This window comes from Pseudophryne corroboree, chromosome 5, assembly GCF_028390025.1.
Source record: "Pseudophryne corroboree isolate aPseCor3 chromosome 5, aPseCor3.hap2, whole genome shotgun sequence".
NCBI lineage: Eukaryota > Metazoa > Chordata > Amphibia > Anura > Myobatrachidae > Pseudophryne > Pseudophryne corroboree.
Window position 1 is genome coordinate 665,906,017 of NC_086448.1, and position 19,978 is coordinate 665,925,994.

At 47.7% G+C, this 19,978-nt stretch overlaps 1 pseudogene; it reads left to right on the forward strand.

Moving 5' to 3' along the window:
• Positions 1 to 19,978, forward strand: part of LOC134929297 (aquaporin-4-like) — a 61,433-nt pseudogene that overhangs the window by 10,282 nt on the left and 31,173 nt on the right.

The following is a 19,978-nucleotide window of genomic DNA, read 5'->3' on the forward strand; positions in this document are numbered from 1 at the left end:
GCATTGCGCCTCATGCGCAGAAGTGCAGTTTTTTAGCCTCATCGCTGCACAGCGAACGAATGCAGCTAGCGATCAACTTGGAATGGCCATCTAAATTGTCTGCTGAGACTTCGTATAATATTACTGCCATTCTATTACTTGGCTTATGCTTGCCAGCCTCTTCCCTACCACAATGGTCTTTTCCTTCCCCTAAGCTGAATCTTCCTTCCCCTGATCTGCCTCTTCCTTTCCCCAATCTTCCACTTCCCTCCTCTGATCCACGTCTTCCCTCCCCCAATCTGCCTCTTCCCTACCCAATTGGTGTTTTCCCTCCCCTCAGCTGCATCTTCCCTTCCCCAATCTGCCTCCTCCCTCCCCTGATCCGCCTTTTCCCTACCTCGATGGTCTTTTCCTTCCCTTAAGCTGAATCTTCCTTCTCCTGCTCTGCCTCTTCCCTTCCCCAATATTCCACCTCCCTCCTCTGATCCACGTCTTCCCTCCCTCAATCTGCCTCTTTCCTACCCCGCTGGTCTTTTCCCTCCCCTCAGCTGCATCTTCCCTTCCCCAATCTGCCTCTTCCCTTCCCCAATCTTCTACTTCGATCCTCTGATCCACGTCTTCCCTCCCCCAATCTGCCTTTTCACTACCAGGATTTGTCTTTGCCCTCCCCTCAGCTGCATCTTCCCTCCTCCAATCTGCCTCTTCCCTACCACAATTTGTCTTTGCCTTCCCCTCAGCTGCATCTTCCTTCCCCTGATCTGCATCTTCCCCTATTGCCACTTACCTCTCCTGATCTGCATCTTCCTTCCCCCAATCTGCCTTTTCCCTACTATGATTTGTCTTTTCCTTCCCCTCAGCTACATCTTCCCTCCCCCAATCTGCCTCTACCCTACCACAATTTGTCTTTTCCATCCCCCAATCTGTCTCTGCCCTCCCCCAATCTCCTTGGTCCCCCCCCGACCTGCCTCTTCCCTTTCCCAATCTACCTCTTCCAGTGTGAAGAGTCCTAAGTGTAAGATATGACAATATCTGTATATGGAGGTATGCATACACATTTTTGGTGTGTATTAGTAAGGAAAAGCATACTGTATTTCAAGCAAAAAAGAAATAGAGATGTCTAAATTTACATGTGCCCCAATGTTTAATAATGTGCTTGAATAAGACCCCTGCACCCACTATAGTTTTGTCTTTGAATTATTGATACATAGTGAAAGTAGCAGAGTCCCTCTGTTGCACAAGGTAGAGGCTCTAGTTAAACTGATGCAGGTCGATTATGATGACAGACACACAGGTAAAGACAATAAAGCTAGAAAACACTGCTTTGTAAAAACAAGAATAAGACGCAACAATATGTAGTCACCTTCCAGGAAAAAATATTTAGAAAAGGGGCTCAAGGCCTGCAATCAAGGACATAAATAGACTGTCAGAATCTGTGAGTTTTCTGGACTCAGACCAGGACCCTAGGTTTGTATGTGGTTGGAGGCCGAATAGTGAAAACTTGTCACCCCCTCTCAAGGTATTCTTTATGAGTACCATGAGTACCTATTGTATAAGAGGCATTTTTGCCCTATTCCTTATCTCCTTATTTTACTATATATAGACTAATAAGCCTTTTTGTGGCACTTTTAATTAATACATTAGTTTTCCAATTCAAGGTTCAGCTCTCTATATTTATATTGTTATTTATATTGTTAAAACACAGTGAATTAAAAAATTCTATAAGATAAAAACATTGTTTTTTTTTAAATGTTTTTTTTTAAATATGTGGGTATTATAAAGGGATTCAATATGATATCCCGATGGATGGGATGCTGGCAGTCAGAATCCCCGACAGTGGCATACCAACCATCAGAATCCCGACAACCCGCCAGAAAGTACCCTAAGACTCCCCTGCCCCCTACCGTAACCCTCCCTTGTGGGTGCCTAACCCTAACCCTCCACGGTGGTGCCTAACCCTAACCCTCCCTTCCCCACTGCCTAAACCTAACCCTCCCCACTTGATGCCTAACCATAACCTCCCCTTGATGGTGCCTAGCCCTAACCATCCCAGCACTCTAACCACCCTTCTAAAGGCTAAACCTAACCTCCCACCCCAGCGGCAGGACACAAGTGTGTCTCGCTATAGCAAAGATTGGGATTCTGGGTGTCTGTATTTTTACACCGGGATCCTGATCTCCATCGGGATTTTGATGCCGGTTTTATGCCATCATTAGGGATTACGCCATCTGTATTTTGATCGCCAGGATCCCATCTGGCTGCATTTTAACTGCATCCCTTATAAGGATGTAGGGAGAGAGAGGCAGCAGGGACGTAGGGAAAGAGAGATGTAGCAGGCACGTAGTTACAGAGGGAGAGGGACAGCAGGGATGTAGATACAGAGGGAGACAGGCAGCAGGGCTGTAGGGACAGAGAGAGAGGCAGCAGGGACATAGGGAAAGAGAGCGGTAGCAGGGATGTAGGGACAGAGGGAGAGGAACAGCATGGACGTAGGGACAGAGAGATAGGCAGCAGGGACAGAGAGAGAGAGGCAACAGAGACGTAGGGACAGAAATAGAGCAGGCATGAAGGGACAGCGAGAGACACCAGGGATGTAGGGACAGACAGAAAGGCAGCAGGGACATAGGGAGAGCAAGAGAGAAGCAGCAGCATGGACAGAAGTAACAGGGACATAAGGACATAGGCAGCAGGGATGTAGGGAGAGAGAAATAGAGGCAGCAGGGACATAGGGACAGAGAGAGAGAGAGAGAGAGAGGTAGCAGTTATGTAGGAACAGAGACAGACAGCAGTTGCATAGGAACAGAGGGAGAGGGACAGCATGGATGTAGATACAGAGGGAGACAGGCAGCAGGGATGTAGGGACAGAGAGAGAGAGAGGCAGCAGGGACATAGGGAAAGAGATAGGCAGCAGGGATGTAGGGACAGAGTGAGACAGCAGGGATATAGGGACAGAGAGAGGCAGCAAGGACAGAGGCAGCAGAGACATAGGGACAGAGAGAGGCAGCAGGTATGTAGGAACAGAGAGAGGCAGCAGGGACAGAGGCACCAGGAACATAGGAACCAACAGAGGCAGCAGGGACAGAGGGAGATGCATCTGGGACATAGGGAGCAAAAGAGAGAGGAAGCAGGAATGTAGGGACAGATAGAGAGTGAGGCAGCAGGGAGGTAGGGATAGAGAGAGGTAGCAGGGCCATATAATAGGGACAGAGAGAGAGGCAGCATGTACGTAGGAACAGAGAGAGGCAACAGGGACATAGTTAAAGAGAGAGACAGCAAGGACAGAGGCAGCAGAGACATAGGGATGGAGAGACAGAGAGGCAGCAGGAATGTAGAGACAGAGAAAGAGGCAGCAGGGATATAGGGACAGAGAGAGAGGCAGCAGGGTCACAGGGATGAAGAGAGGCAGCAGGTATGTAGGAACAGAAAGAGGCAGCAGGTACAGAGGCACCAGGGACATAGGGACAGAGAGACAGAGAGGCAGCAGGAATGTAGAGACAGAGAAAGAGGCAGCAGGGACATAGGGACAGAGAGAGAGAGGCAGCAGGGTCACAGGTACGAAGAGAGGCAGCAGGTATGTAGGAAAAGAAAGAGGCAGCAGGGACAGAGGCACCAGGGACATAGGGACAGAGAGAGGCAGCAGGGACAGAGGCAGCGGAGACGTAGTGACAGAGAGAGAGAGAGGCAGCTGGGACGTAGGGAGCAATAGAGAGAGGAAGCAGGAACGTAGGGACAGAGAGAGAGAGGCAGCAGGGAGGTAGGGACAGAGAAAGAGGCAGCAGGGACATAGGGACAGAGAGAGAGGCAGCAGGGTCACAGGTACGAAGAGAGGCAGCAGGTATGTAGGAACAGAAAGAGGCAGCAGGGACAGAGGCACCAGGGACATAGGGACAGAGAGAGGCAGCAGGGACAGAGGCAGCGGAGACGTAGTGACAGAGAGAGAGAGAGAGGCAGCTGGGACGTAGGGAGCAATAGAGAGAGGAAGCAGGAACGTAGGGACAGAGAGAGAGAGGCAGCAGGGAGGTAGGGACAGAGAGAGGTAGCAGGGCCATGTAGTATGGACAGAGAGAGGCAGCAGGGACGTAGTGACAAAGAGAGAGAGGCAGCAGGGATGTATGGAAAGAGAGAGAGAGGCAGCAGGGACTTAGGGACAGAGAGTGAAAGAGGCAGCAGGGACGTAGGAACATAGAGAGAGAAAGTGTCAACAGGAACGTAGTGACAGAGAAAGGTAAAAGGGACATAAAGTAGGGACCGCAGAGTAAAATTACCAAACTTCTAGGTAAAGAACTATGGTGCTGCTGATTGCTGAAGTCTCCTAGTCACAGCCGAACATGGCAGATGCTGTAGAGGAGCAGGACCTTTAGACTGCTTACAAGTTCCACTGCACTGTGAGGAGGAGGAAGAGCCAACAGTGAGGGAAGGGGCGTGTGCTGTATGCTGTGGCAATACAGACTGTATCCCTGCTGCTGCTGCTGCTGCATGGCCCAGTCAACAAACAGCCCTGGCCCAACTTGGAGTGTGGTCACCATCACCGTGTGATCAGCTGCACCGCTGCGGAGCTACTTTCATGTCTCACAAGTGTTTCTCTACAACAACGGCTCTGGGCACACGGTGAGGCTCTGTACAGCGACACCCCCTCTAATACCAGGAAGTAAACTGCCAGCCCGGAACCCAAAGGTGGCTCAATACTAATTTTAAATAAATGGAAAAAAAATGTGAAACCAAAAAACAAAGATAGTGCAGTGGGGTTGCTTCCTTGGCCGGTGGGCACCAGAAGCGGCTGGGCCCCATAGCATTTACATCCCTTGCATCTTCTATAGTTACGTCACTGGTGTGGGGTGACAGGTTGTGAGTGGTATGGGGTGACAGGCTGTGAGTGGGGGTAGCGGTGTGGGGTGATAGGCTGTGAGTGGTGGCAATGGGTGTGGGGTGTCAGGCTGTCAGTGAGAAGGGGGTAGTGGGTGTGGGATGACAGGCTGATATTGAGAAGGGGGATTGTGTGTGTTGGGTGACAGGCTGTGAGTGAGGAGGGGGGTAGTGGGTGTGTGGTGACAGGCTGTTAGTGAGAAGGGGGGTATCGGGTGTGGGGTGACAGGATGTGAGTGGTGACAATGGGTGTGGGGTGTCAGGATGTCAGTGAGAAGGGTGGTAGTGGGTGTGGGATGACAGGCTGTGATTGAGAGAAGGGGGTTAGCGGGTGTGGGGCATCTGGCAGTGATTGAGAAGGGGGTAGGAGATGTGGGGAGACAGACTGAGAAGTGATTGAGAAGGGGTAGTAGCGGGTGTAGGGTGACAGGTTGTGAATGGGGGTAGTGGGTGTAGGGTGACAGGCTGTGATTGAGATGGGGGAGTAGCGGGTGTGGAGTGACAGGCTGTGTTTGAGAAGAGGGGTTTTTGGGTGTGCGGTGACAGGCTGTGATTGAGAAGGGGGGTGGAGGGTGTGAGGTGTCAGGTTGTGAGTAAGGGGTAGTGGGTGTGGGATGACAAGTTAAGAGTGTGGGTAGTGGGGTGACAGACTGTGATTGAGAAGGGGGGTAGTGGGTGTGGGGTGACAGGCTGTGATTAAGAAGGGGGATAGTAGGAGTGGGATGATAGGCTGTGATTGATAAGGGGGGGGGGGGGGAAGTGGGATGACAGGCTGTAAGTGTAGGTAGCGGGGTGAGGGGTGACAGGCTGTGGGGTGACCAGGAAATAGAGCAGAGGACATGGGTGGGGATAGAAAGGGCAGAGAAAAAAGACATTAAAAGAGGCTGATTAAAAATATACTCACCAGAAATCTAGAATCTTCTGTGACTGGATAGCTCTCCTCCACCTGGGACAGCCAGCTGTCAGCAGTCCCTCTGACTTTGTGGCGACCTCTGTTCTCTGGCATGGGTCCACAAGTTCACCAAAGTTCTTCTTCCCCTGATACAGCGGGTCGCACGTGGGTGATGTCATCACAAGGGGCGGAGCTGCTGGGGAGTCTATAGGTCTTGCCAGTCCGTGGGGCGAATATGATGGATTGGCCCGGTGGTCCGGTGCACAGTCCCTGGCCGGTGGTGCCCCCCCTCTGCTGGACCTGCCTTTGTCCCACCCTAGTTACCCTCACTTATTGCCTGTCACCACACACCCACTTCTTAATCATAGCCTGTTACCCCCCACTGGACTCCCCCCCCTTATCAATCACTGCCTGTTGCCCCACACCAGCTACTCCCCTTTCTCAATCACAGCCTGTCACCCCAAACCCGCAACCCTCCCTTCTAAATCACAGCCTGTTACCCACACCCGCTTCCCACACTTACAGTCTGTCACCCCACACCCGCTACCCCCATTCACAGCTCGTCACCCCACACTCCCCCTTCTCAATTACCTGCTACGCCCCCTTCTTAATCACAGCCTTTCACACCACACCTACTACTCCCTCTTCTCAATTGCAGCCTCTTGCCCCACACCTGCTACCCCCCAGTTCTCAATCACTGCCTGTTGCCCCCCACACCTGCTACCCTCTTCTCAATCACACGTCGTCACCCCACACCAGCTGCCCTCTTTCACTTCCTGTTACCCCATTCCTGCTATCCCCACTTACACCTCATACCCATTACCTCTCTTCTCACTCACAGTCTGCCACCCCACACCTGTTACCCCACCTTCACAATCATAGCCTATCACCCCACACCCACTACTACCCCTTTCAATCACAGCTTGTTGCCCCACACCCACTACCCCCACTCACAGCCTGTCACCCACACCCGCTACCCCACACTCACAACCTGTCACCACACACCCACTACCCCCACTCACAAGCTGTCATGCCTCACCCGCCAACCCCCTTCTCAATCACAGCCTGTCACTCCACACTCAGTACTCCCCCTCAATCACAGCCTGTCACCCCACACCCACTACTCCCACTCATAACCTGTCACACCACACTCACTACTCCACCTTCTCAATCACAGCCTGTTGCCCCATGCCTGCTACCCCCTTCTCAATCACAGCCTGTCACCCCACACCTGCTACGCCCCTTCTCAATAAAAGCCTATCACCCCACACCCACTACCCCCACTCATAACCTGTCACACCACACTCACTACACCCCCTGCTCAATCACAGCCTGCTGCCCTACACCCGCTAACCCTGATTCTCAGTCACAGCCTATCATCCCACACCCACTACCCCCACTCACAACCTGTCATCCCACTCACCCCCTTCTCAATCACAGCCTGTCACCCCACACCACTACCCCCACTCACAGCCTGTCATCCTACACCTGCTACCCCCACTGACAGCCTGTTACCCCACACCAGTGACATAACTATAGAGGGTGCAAGGAATGCAAATGCTATGAGGCCCAGCCGCTTCGGGTGTCTGCTGGCCCGGAAGCAACCCCACTGCATTTGCTTTTTTCCATTTTTTTGTTTCCATTTTTTTTTAAATTAGTATTGAGCCTCCCTTGGGTTCCGGGCTGGCAGTTTTCTTTCTGGTAGGAGAGAGGGTGTCACTGTACAGAGCCTCACTGTGTGTTTTGGAGCTGCCTATTGTTGAGAAACACTCGTGAGATGATGTCATCATCTTGCGAGAATGAAATTAGCTCCGCAGCGGTGTAGCTGACAACCCTGGTGAACCCTCCTCCGAGTTGGGCCAGCAGGGACACAGTCTGTATTGCCACAGCATACAGCACACGGCCCTTCCCTCACTGTTGGTTCCTCCTCCTCCTCACAGTGCAGTAGAACTTGGAAGCAGTCTCCAGGTCTCGCTCCTCTATGGCGTCCACCATGCTCGGCTGTGACTAGGAGACTTCAGCAATCAGCAGCACCACAGTTCCTTACCTAGAAGTTTGGTAATTTTACTCTGCTGCCTCCCTCTTTTCCTACTGTATGTCCCTGCTACCTCTCTATCCTTAAGCCCGTGCTGCCTCACTCTCTCTCTGTCCCTACAACCTGCCTCTCTCTCTGTCCCTACGTCCCTCCTGCCTCTCTTTCTATCCCTATGTCCCTGCTGTCTCTCTCTGTCCCTACTGCCTCTCTCTCTGCCCCTGCTGCATCTCACGCTCCATCTCTACATCCCTGCTGCCTCTCTCTCTCTGTCCCTGCTGCCTCTCTCTGTGTCCCTACATCCCTGCTCTCTCTGTCCATACTGTATGTTCCTGCTGCTGCTTTGCTCCTAAATCCCTGCTGCCTCTCTCTGTCCCTATGTGCCTGCTGCCTCTCTCTGTCTCTGCTACCTCTCTCTGTCCCTATGTCTCTGCTGTCTCTCTCTGTCCCTACATACCTACTGGCTCTGTCCCTATGTCCCTGCTGTCTGTCTGTCCCTGCTGCCTTTCTCTGTCCCTACGTCCCTGCTTCCTCTTTCTGTCCCTCTTTCCCTGCTGCCTCTCTGTCCCTATGTAACTGCTGTTTCTCTCTGTTCCTACATACCTACTGCCTTTCTCTCTGTCCCTACTGCCTCTCTCTCTGTTCCTGCTATCTCTCTCTGTCCCTACATCCCTGCTTTCTCTCTCTCTGTCCCTACTGCCTCTCTTTCTCACTGCCCCCACTGCCTCGTTGTCCCTATGTCCCTGCTGCCTCTATGTCTCTACTGTCTCTCTTTCCCTGCTGCCTCTCTCTGTCCCTATGTCCCTGCAGCCTCTCTCTGTTACTACATCCCTGGTGCCTCTGCCCCTGCTGCCTCTCTCTCTACCCCTACATTCCTGCTGACTCTGTCCCTATTGTGTGTTCCTGTTGCCTCTTTCTGTCCTGGCCACCACTCTATCTTTGTATCCCTGCTGCTATGTCCCTGCTTTCACCCTCTGTTTCTGTGTCCCTGCTGTTATTCTTTTTGTGTCTGTGTCCCTGCTGTCACTCTCTCTGTGTCCCTGCTGCCACTCTTTCTGTTCCTATGCCCTTGCTGTCACTCTCTCTGTCTCTGTGTCCCTGCTGTCGCTCTTTGTGTCCCTGCACCTACTCTCTCGTGTCTGGGTCCCTGCTACCACTCTCTCTCTCTCTCTGGGTCCCTGCTGCTACTATCTCTCTCTCTCTCTGTCCCTGATGCCTCTCTCTTTGTCCCTTCCACCACTCTGTCTCTGTGTCCTCACATGACTGGGCAGCAAGTTTGGAGGTATATACTCTGTACAGTAAAGACAGGGCTAATAAAAGAGGAGGAGATGTACAGTATGTCTTTATATTAAACCAATCTTAAAACCATACAAAAAAGGAGGTGATCTATGAGGGAACAGAAGATAACATGGAGGCACTGTGGATTGAAATATCATGTGGAGCATCAGGAACTAAAAAGCTAATATTAGGTACATGCTACAAACCACCTGACATTGGTTTGACTGAGCAGATTCAACTACTGCAGCAAATTGAAAGAGCAGCAGGGTTGGGGGAAGTCATAATCATTGGTGATTTTAACTACCCTGACATAAATTGGAACAATGTATCATGTGTTACAGCTAAGGGTAAAAAGGTTCTAAAATATGCTAAGAGACCACTATTTGTCTCAACAAATTGTGGAGCCTACTAGAATCAATACAATACTGGACCTAGTACCACTACCAGGGCCGCCATCAAGGAGGGTCTATGGGGACTTCAGGCCCGGGCATACTGACAGAGAGGGGGGGCCCGGTCCGCTACTATTGCCAACTGGCCGCCCACAACTGCCATCTGTTGAAAGAGGCACTTGTCCTATGGCCTCCTACAGCTGTTATGAAAGTAGTGCCCAGTCCGCCACTGCCCATGGTGAAAGTACTGCAAAGAAAAGGAGCCAGGATCCCGGACCTGCCGCCTGCCTCCCATCAGCCGCTGCAGCAAATTAAAGGAGGGCTCCGGAACTACTGCTACGAGTGATAGTGCTGCACAGAGAAGGAGGGCCCTGGACCTGCCTCCCGCCTGCTGACCGCCAGAAGAGTGTGCATGTGTTTCTTAGTGCATGTGTGTCTGGCACTGGTTAGGTAAGCAGGGGTGTGCGTGTGTGTCCGGTGTTGGAGGGGTAAGCAGGAGTGTGGGTGTGTGTCTGACGCTGGAGCGGTAAGCCAGAGTGTGCACGTGTGTCTGGCGCTGGAGCGGTAAGCAAAGTGTGCGTGTCTTTCTTAGTGCATGTGTATTTGGCACTGGAGGGGTAAGCAGGAGTGTGTGTGTGTGTGTGTCCAGGTCTGGAGGGGAAAGCCAGAGTGTGCATGTGTGTCTGGCGCTGGAGCGGTAAGCAAGAGTGTGCGTGTGTTTCTTAGTGCATGTGAGTCAAGCGCTGGTGAAGTAAGCAGGAGTGTGCATGTGTGTCCGGTGCTGGAGGGGTAAGCAGGAGTGTGGTTGTGTATCCGGCGCTGAAGCGGTAAGCTGGATTGTGCACAGAGCCGGCCCTAACCAATATGATACCCTAGGCAAGAGTTTGGCTGGTGCCCCCTAGCACCACCGCTGGTTCTGCCTCTGACCTTGCACCTCTTTCCCAGCACCATCACCCCTCACCAATAGCAGTCCTTGTACCCCCTATATTTTAAATAGGAACAGTTCGCACATTTGACGCACAGCCCAAAAAGGGGCATCTTCTTGCTGGGAAGGGGCATGGCCACACAATAGTAACCCCAATTCCAATTACGCCACAGAGTGCTGCAACTTTATTCACATTTTATCTTGCGATAGTATCCATAATTCATATTACATCCCACAGTAGTATCACTTTACCTTATAAACGTTACTCCTCACAGTAGAGCCCCTTATTCACATTACATCACACTGAATTGCTCCTTATTCACATTACACCACACCTTATTGCTCTTTATTCACATTAGACGACACAGTAGGGCCCTTTCTATATGCAACGCCACATAGTAGAGCACCTTATACACATAATGCCACACATTAGTAATGCATTTATACACAATTCCACACAGTAATGCCACTTACACATATGAGACACATTAATGTCCTTATAAACATAATGCACCTTACACATTATGACAACCTTTATTAATGCCCTTTTACACATAATGTCCCTTACACATATGCCACACATTATTAATGCCCTTATACACATAATGACACACATAGTGCCCCCTACACATTTGCTGCACATTATTAGTGCCCCTATACACATAATGACACACATACAGTAGTACCCTGTTACACATATGCCGCACATTATTAATGCCCTTATACACATAATGACACACATAGTGGCCCTTTACACATATGTTGCACATTATTAAAGCATTTTTACATGACACACATAATGCTCCTTACACATATTCTGAACACTACAGCACAACCAACCCACTCACATGCACACAGCACTCACACTTCCACTAACACTGTGACCACTGCCTCTGCTTGGATAAAGATGTGTCCTCACAAATCTTGCATCAATGCTAACGTCGGGCACCTTTTTTTTTAATGAAAATGCATCTTATTTGCATTGCTATGTGGCTAGGATGCACAAGCAGCTTTTGCTGATTAAACTGATATGCAGCATGCCTATATACTGTGTGAGACTGTGGCTGTATCTGCATATGAAATGCTACATACAGAATATAGGCATGCCGCATATCATTTTAATCAGCATAAGCTGATGATGCCCCTAGGCATATCAAATGCCCTAGGCAATTGCCTAGTTTGCCTATGCCTATGGCCGGCTCTGATTGTGCATGTGTGTCTGGCGCTGAAGTGGTAAGCAAAGTGTGCGTATGTTTCTTAGTGCATGTGTGTCTGGCGCTGGAGGGGTAAGCAGGAGTGTGTGTGTGTCTGGGGCTGGAGGGGTAAGCAGGAGTGTGTGGGTAAGATTGACATATAGCAGCAAATGTGAGGTAAACATTTAACTATACTTCTAGTTTATATTTGCAGAAACACTTTTGGGTGGGCATTACCAGGGAGTTTCTTTGTGCTTACAGATACCCCTTTCAGACCGCCACCTCTGAACATGGGTTATTGGCACATGAACGCGCATAACCCATGTTGATGTGCGGTCTGAAAGGTGCAAGGCTTGAAATACCAGGTCGGGTGACTCGATATTTCAACCCAGGTCGTGAGCAGGGTTGAACACGTCATCAACCCAGCTCACTGTGCGGTGTGAACGGGAGCTGGGTCGATGCGACTCGTTTCCCGTTCACTCTCTGTGTATGGGCGGTGCTTGGAGATAATGTGATCTCCAAGCACTGCCCCCAAGGCGTTAATGCTGATTCACCAACTCGGCAATATGCCGGGTTGCAGTCAGCGGCGGCAGGGAGCCTGAGGCGGCTCGCACACTGGGAGCTCCCGTGTCAGGCTCCCATGTGCACCCCGCCTCAGGCAGTCTGAAAGGGGTAATAGTGATATACTGTATGCTACAAAATATGTCTTTGGCTGTAGGCTGCAGTGTTGTAATTATACTCAGCTGGATATTACATTGTTGCCACTACTGTGGCTGTACTACAGGCTACAGAGTATCAATTGTGTTCAACTGCGAGACGAGACATTTTTAATAACTTTATGTACTGTGTTGTTTTTTAGTATCATTTATGCTGTCATTCTATATGTACTGTCTAAATAATTGTGTAGGGGTCTATTTACTAAGCCTTGGACGGAGATAAAGTCCCAGCCAATCAGCTCCTAACTACCACGTTACAGGCTGTGTTTGAAAAATGGCCGTTAGGAGCTGATTGGCAGGTACTTTATCTCCAGCCACTTTATCTCCATCCAAGGCTTAGTAAATAGACCCCTAAGTCACAATCATGCAGTTTATTGTAGAGCCACACTAGTCTGTCTATGTATGGTGAGCTTAATTTATATTTTTAATGCATATGTATACATGTCGACCATGTACAGGTATATGTAGATTTTTTGTATTTGTCGATCTTTCCGTTGTTGATCTTGTGGTGTTGATCTTTCCATTGTCGAACTAGTGTAGATCAATCCGTCGACCGGATAATGTATACATGAGCCCCAAAGAGTATACTAAAAGTCTAGAAAAATTGAGTTATTTTGAAGCTATGGGGGCATTGTGTGTGTGTGTGTGTCTATCGTAGTAGTGTGTGCGCGTGTGTGTGGTGGGAGGCCCTGTTTATTTTGTCAGTACCGGACCCCACAATTTCTGATGGCAGCCCTGCCTAGTACTAACTAATAATGTGGAGATAATATCAAATACTAAAGTAGGGAAGATATTGGGTAACAGCGATCACAATATGGTCACATTCGATATTGGTTTTCAAAAACACCACTATAAGAGTTCAACAAAGACTTTTAACTTCAGAAAAGCAAATTTTGACAGTCTCAAACAAGCACTGAAGGACGTTGACTGGGATTCTTTGTTCAATAGTAAGAACACCGCTGAAATGTGGGATGCTTTTAAACGGTTGCTCGATAATTATACTTGTAAATTAATTCCCATGAGCAACAAACACAAAAGTTCAAAATACAAACCAATTAATGGCTTAATAAGAAGGTTAAGGAAGAAATGGATAAAAAGAGAGGTGCTTTCAAATCAAATCGGAAGGTGGGCTCACTCCACTACTACTGTACAAGGAATATAACAAGAAATGCAAAAAATGAAATCAGAGAAACTAAAATAGAAAATGAGAAGCAAATAGCGAAGGAGAGTAAAACTAACCCAAAACAGTTTTTCAAGTATATAAACAGCAAAAGTATAAAAAGGGAGAATACTGGACCAACAAAAGGAGAATTGGGAGTATTGACAAATGATGACAAACTAAAAGCAGAAATAGTAAACATATTTTTTTCATCAGTGTTTACTAGAGAGAAACAGATGTTATAAGAAACGACTAACATAAGTAATGATAATGTACCGTTGCTTAGCACTTGTTTAAGTGAGGAAGTAGTACGTGAGCGACTAAATAAAATTAAGATTAATAAATCACCGGGTCCAGATGGACTTCACCCAAGGGTTCTTATGGAGCATCACTCAGAATTAGCAAGGTCTCTGTATTTGATTTTTCACGATTCCATGAAAACTGGCATGATACCAAAGGACTGGCGTATAGCAGAGGTAATGCCTATATTTAAAAAGGGAAGCAAAACTGATCCCGGTAACTACATACCGATTAGTTTAACATCAGTACTGGGAAAAATTTTGTAGAGAATATTAAAGGGTAGCATACAGGAATATTTGGATACCTCTAATGTCATCACTAGGAACCAGCATGGTTTAGTGAGGGACAGGTAATTCCAAACTACCATAATTAGCTTATACGAAAAAGTGAGCAATAATCTTGACTGGGGCAATGCAGTAGATGTGGTCTATTTAGATTTTGCAAAAGCCTTTGATACAGTGCTTCACAAGAGGCTGATTTTCAAACTAAAAGAGCTCAGCATAGGAAACACTATTTGTACTAGGGTAAGCATTGGCTGGATAACAAGGAATAGTGAGTTACGGTTAATGCCACTGTTTTCAGTGGAATACCGCAGGGGTCAGTACTCGGGCCTCTACTGTTCAATATTTATTAATGACCTAGGAATAGGCCTGGAAAGCATGGTATCAATTTTTGCAGATGATACTAAACGATGTAGGGTAATAACAAGGATTCAGAGTCCCTACAGAATGACCTATTTAAACTGAAACTTTGAACATCTAAACAGAGAATGAGATTTAATACAGATAAATGTAAAGTCATGTACCTCGGAACTAAAATTAACTATGCATCCTACAAATTAAATGGAGAGATTTTAAGAGAAACTGTTTTAGAGAAAGATCTGGGGGTGCACATTGATAATAAATTTAACAACAGTCTACAATGTCAGATTGCAGCAACAAAGGCAAATAAGGCCTGCATAAAACAGGGAATTGAGACAAGGGATGAAAGTGTAATCGTATCATTATATAAATCACTGGTACAGCCACATCTTGAATACTGTGTACAATTTTGGGCACCCCAATATAAAAGATATATCTTAGAGCTTGAAAGGGTTCAGAGACGAGCAACTAAATTGATAAGGGGGATAGAGATGCTGAAATATGAGGAGAGGCTTACCAGGTTAAATATGTTCTCACTTGAAAAAGGCATCTAAGAGGTGACATTATCAATATATATATAAATACATAAATATATCCAGGGACATAACATTTAAAAAGACTACTGAGTTACTACGGGTATGCTTTGGTTACATTCATAGCAGTATAGGATCATAACAAAGGTTGAACTCAATGGACCACTTGTCTTTTTTCAACCTCACTAACTATGTTACTATGTTCATTCTAAAACAAATGTTCATTCACACCTTGGCAGACTATCACACACACATAATGGCAGAACCGCTTAACTCATACATCCCAACTGTCCTGATTTTAGCGGGACAGTCCCTTTTTTGGGACTGTCCCACCCGTGGGCCGCAGTGTCCCGCGGTGTGATGGGGGGGCAGTTGGGAGGCTCCTGCACTCACTGCTCTGCTTTGAAGAGTGGCGGAGAATAGACACTTTGCGCATGTGCACAGCATCTATTCAGTGAGGGCAGAGGGACTGGGGCATGCCAGCGGCTCACAGAGCGCTGGTCATGCCCCCTTTAGTGATGGTAAAAGGGGGCGTGACTCGCAAGCTTGGTGAGGCCACACCCCTTTCATCTAGCCTTTTCAGGCGCATGCAGGAGTCCCTCTTCTCAAAACTGAAATCTTGGGAGGTATGGCTTATCTGAGTTATACAAAAGTCATATTCAGAAACTAAATGTGCATTTACTATAAGCTAGCCAATAAGTTATTTCTCCATCTCCTCCTCAGAACAACATAAGGCCTGGGTAATACTGACATTATCCACCACTTTAGGGCATTTGGCACAAATAAGCTTTCTGTCAGCATCTTTGCTGATTAGATTCAATTGGGTAAATTTACTAAAGCTTCTAAAAATGTTGCCCATTGTAAACCAATCAGATTCTATCTATCATTTTCCTGAATGCAATAAAGAAATGATAGAATCTGATTGGTTGCTATAAGCAACTTCACCTCTTTTCATTTTTGGAAGCTTCAGTAAATTTACTGTCCCACGATGTTTCTTTGGAGATTAACTGCAAGCACGAACAGAAATGAGAACTGGCATAGGAAATAAGCCTGTGTTTTCTTACTCAATGTAGAAAAATAAGGCAAGAAGAGACGACACATTCAGACCTGATCGTAGATGTGTGAAAAAACTTCTACAATCACAATCTCTGACATGTGGGGGGGACGCCCAGGACAGGGCTAGTCTGCCCCGCATGCCGGGTCCTGCCCCCCTTTCCCTGCAGATATGCGAGAGCATCACATGACGGCAATGCTTTTTCACCTGCCGAGTAGCTCCCTGCCTATGTAGCCTAGCTACAAAGGCAGGCGGCTACCCACCATGTTTTTACCGCAGCAGCTGCTTGACATTACACAGCCACAACGGCCCGCCCTGCAAACTGTCCGGACACACCTGCGTTGTCCGGTCCGCGCCCCAAAAATGCAGCCGCAATGCCGCAGATACGCCCCGTGACCACCTCTGCCTGTCAATCAGTGAGATGCCTTCACATCTCACTGTGTGTGCGTGCGCACACCCTTACCGGGCTTCAGACTGCGACCACTGTTGTAACAGCGTCCAGGTCTGAATTATGCGCATAATCAAGTAACCACCACCACACCACCTGTAACGGAAACTTTATTACACGCTGTATAGGGAGACTTCTCCCCGGATGAGCTACAATTAGTTGCAATGTAAACTCTATCACATTTCTTTTCAATCAGTTCTGCTCAGTGCAGTAACGGGTCTATTTAGGGGGCCATGTACTAAGCAGTGATAAAAGTGGAGAAGAGAGCCAGTGGAGAATTTGCCCATGGCAACCAATCAGCATTGACGTAATATTTATAATTTGCATACTATAAATGTATACAGAGCAGCAGATTGGTTGCCATAGGCAACTTCTCCACTGCCTCACTTCTCCACTTTTATCACTGCTTAGTACATGTTCCCCAGAGTCAGTTGTAAGTGCCCCCACCCCCACCCTACCAATGAGCACACTATGGGCCTGGCTGAGAGTTATACACACTGCCGATGTTCACGAAGTTGTCCGATATTGCTGGGACACGTGTGTGAAAAATCCAGTAAACTCCTAGGGCACATGTGTTACACAGATGTGCAGTTGTAATGGAGACGCATGGTATCAGAGATGTAATGGAAATGTGATTATTCAGATGGAGATGTACCATATTATGGTGTGTTATGGAGATGTTGCGGATGTGTCGCTTAATTCATATTCATTCATATTAGATGCCATACTATGACAGAGACTCTGTACCAAGCATGAGGCAGGTGCAAGTTTTGATGGTGCGACCGAAAGTGGAGTCTGCCGATGCACCAAGTTGTATTACAGCATCTATAGATGCTCTGAAAGCAGTCAGACGTACGCATGTACACTAGGGGAAGGGCTGAAACTGGCAGTAGTATAAAGTCACAGGGTGGTATTCAAATGTTTCTGCCCCCGTTTGCGCCAACCGGCGGCTATTCAATTTTTTCTGCCGAAGTGCGCGATATCTTTATTTCAGCTCGCTACCCCCTGGGGCTGAAATGCGTTAAAAGTGTCCCGTTTGGGTACCCAAACAAGCCTTTTTTTGCAATCACGCCATTACTTTTGTTGGTTTTAGCTGTTATACGCGGCTACACGCGACTACTATGGGCACGATATGCGTGATAACAGGGTACAATTGATATTGCCCTGTGATCTCCCGTCACTTTAGACGGGAGATCTGGCGCGATATATTAACTATATATCGCTCACAGACTCCACTGTAGCATAAGACTCCAAAACGGTCACAGCAGCATGCGACTGACATCCTGTCTGTATAGTAGACTAAAGGTGCATACACACTGGTGTATGCACAGCGATGATCGCTGACATCGCTGGGCTGAAAATCGCTCCGTGCATACACATTGAGCGATTTTCACCCCTGTCCAGCGATGTCAGCGGGGGTGAACGGCTTTCCATAGCAGGATGCTATGGAAAGCCGTTCACCCCGCCGTTCATCTGCTGGTAATACCAGCAGATGAAGCGGGGGCGCGCACCATCGCTCATCGCCGGTGCATACACACTGGGCAGTATTGAGCTGAAAGCAGCTCAACACACTAAAAGTGAGCTGTTTTCAGCTCAAAATCGCCCAGTGTGTATTAGAGATGAGCGGGTTCAGCTCTCAGAGAACCGAACCCTACCGGACTTCATGATCTGAGCCCGATTCCGAATCAGGCTCGGGTTTTCCCGCCTGACTCGGAAACCCAAACAAGGCAAAACGTCATCATCCCGCTGTTGGATTCTCGCTGGATTTGGATTTCATATAAGGAGCCACGTGCCGCGCCCATTTTCACTCCAGTCTCGGAGAGTGTATTGAGAGGACTTTTCCTCAGTGTCTGTGTGGGGGCGGGAAAGTGGGGTGGCGAGTCTTGTGCTGTGTTGTGCTGCTCAGTCCAGTCTAGTGTAGTCAGTGTATTGTGCTGCATCAGTCCAGCCAGTCACAGTGTTGGTGTCCTCTGCTGCTATATGTCCCCAGTGCTACTGGCTGCTGTATAAGTCCCTTGCATTTTTGCTTTGTTGTCTTGCATCAGACCAGGGATAGTGTTTCTCTTGTGCAGCATCAGTCCAGTGACCAGTCACAGTGGTGGTGTCCTCTGCTGCCATATATCCAGTGTAGCTGTATAAGTCCCTTTCAGTGGTGCTGTGTTGTCCTGCATCAGACCAGTGGTAGTGTTCTGGCCATCAGTCATTCCAGTGATGAGGCAGTCACAGTGGTATACGCTGCTGCTATATGTCCACTGCTGCTGTATAATAATAATAATAATAATAATAATAATAATAACAATAACAACAACAACAAGTCCCTTACAGTGTTGTTGTGTTGTGCTGCATCAGACCAGTGGTAGTGTCCTGGCAAACAGTCATTCCAGTGACCAGGCAGTCACAGTGGTATATGCTGCTGCTATATGTCCACTGATGCCGTATAATAATAATAATAAGAATAAGAATAATAATAACAACAACAACAACAACAACAACAACAACAACAACAACAACAACCTTACAGTGTTGTTGTGTTGTGCTGCATCAGACCAGTGGTAGTGTCCTGGCCATCAGTCATTTCAGTCACCAGGCAGTAACAGTAATTTTTTATTACTTTTTTTTTGAGACCTTGTATCAAACTGCAGTGTCCAATGGTTCATTAGCAAACGTAACATCTGCAGTTCTGACTAAGGAGGATTGAGCCAAATGGATACACCATCTATTGTCTGAGAAAGAATACAGAACATATTAGGATACCTATATGCTTGGCTACACCGATCTCTATATTATTTCAGTATCTTGTACTACATCAATTATTGTTAGCTCATGTATAAAGAAGAACAACCGCTACCTGCTGCAATCAGGACAGATTACTGTCCTTTTCTATGGGTGAGAAGAAATATCCAGTTATTATGGACTAATCTCGACCAATATTCTCACCACTAGGATGAATACTACGTCTAATATTAGAACGCTAAGGGAATTAGCTTGCTAATCACACTTAAATTGTACTTCCCACTTATTTTATAGGTAATTTTACAATACAAGTTAAGTTTTAATTGAAAACAAAAAATTTCAATATTCTTTAAAATAGTGCTCCAAACAAGGGATTTTTCTTCTTTCCGATGTGTTATGGTCTCACCACCACACACACCGGATACATGTGTATCAGTTACATAATCCCTGGAGCACCTCCAACATAACGGATAGCTGTCCATTGAGACTTATGTGTTGTTGGTTAAAATAAATTACTTTTTTCCATTTATCCAGTCTGGTGCAGGATAAACTTGAATCTATCCACATATACGTCGGTACCACTGGACATATACGGCAGCACAGGGACACCACCACTGGAATGATGCAGGAAAATACACCACCACTGAACTGATGCAGCACACCACAACACCCTATACAGCAACACTGGACATATGGCAGCAGAGGACACCACTGTGACTAGTCACTGGACTGACTGATGCACAGGACTCTACCACTGGTCTGATGCAAGACAACACAGCAACACTGTAAGGGACTTATTATACAGCAGCACTGGACATATGGCAGCAGAGGACACCACCACTGTGA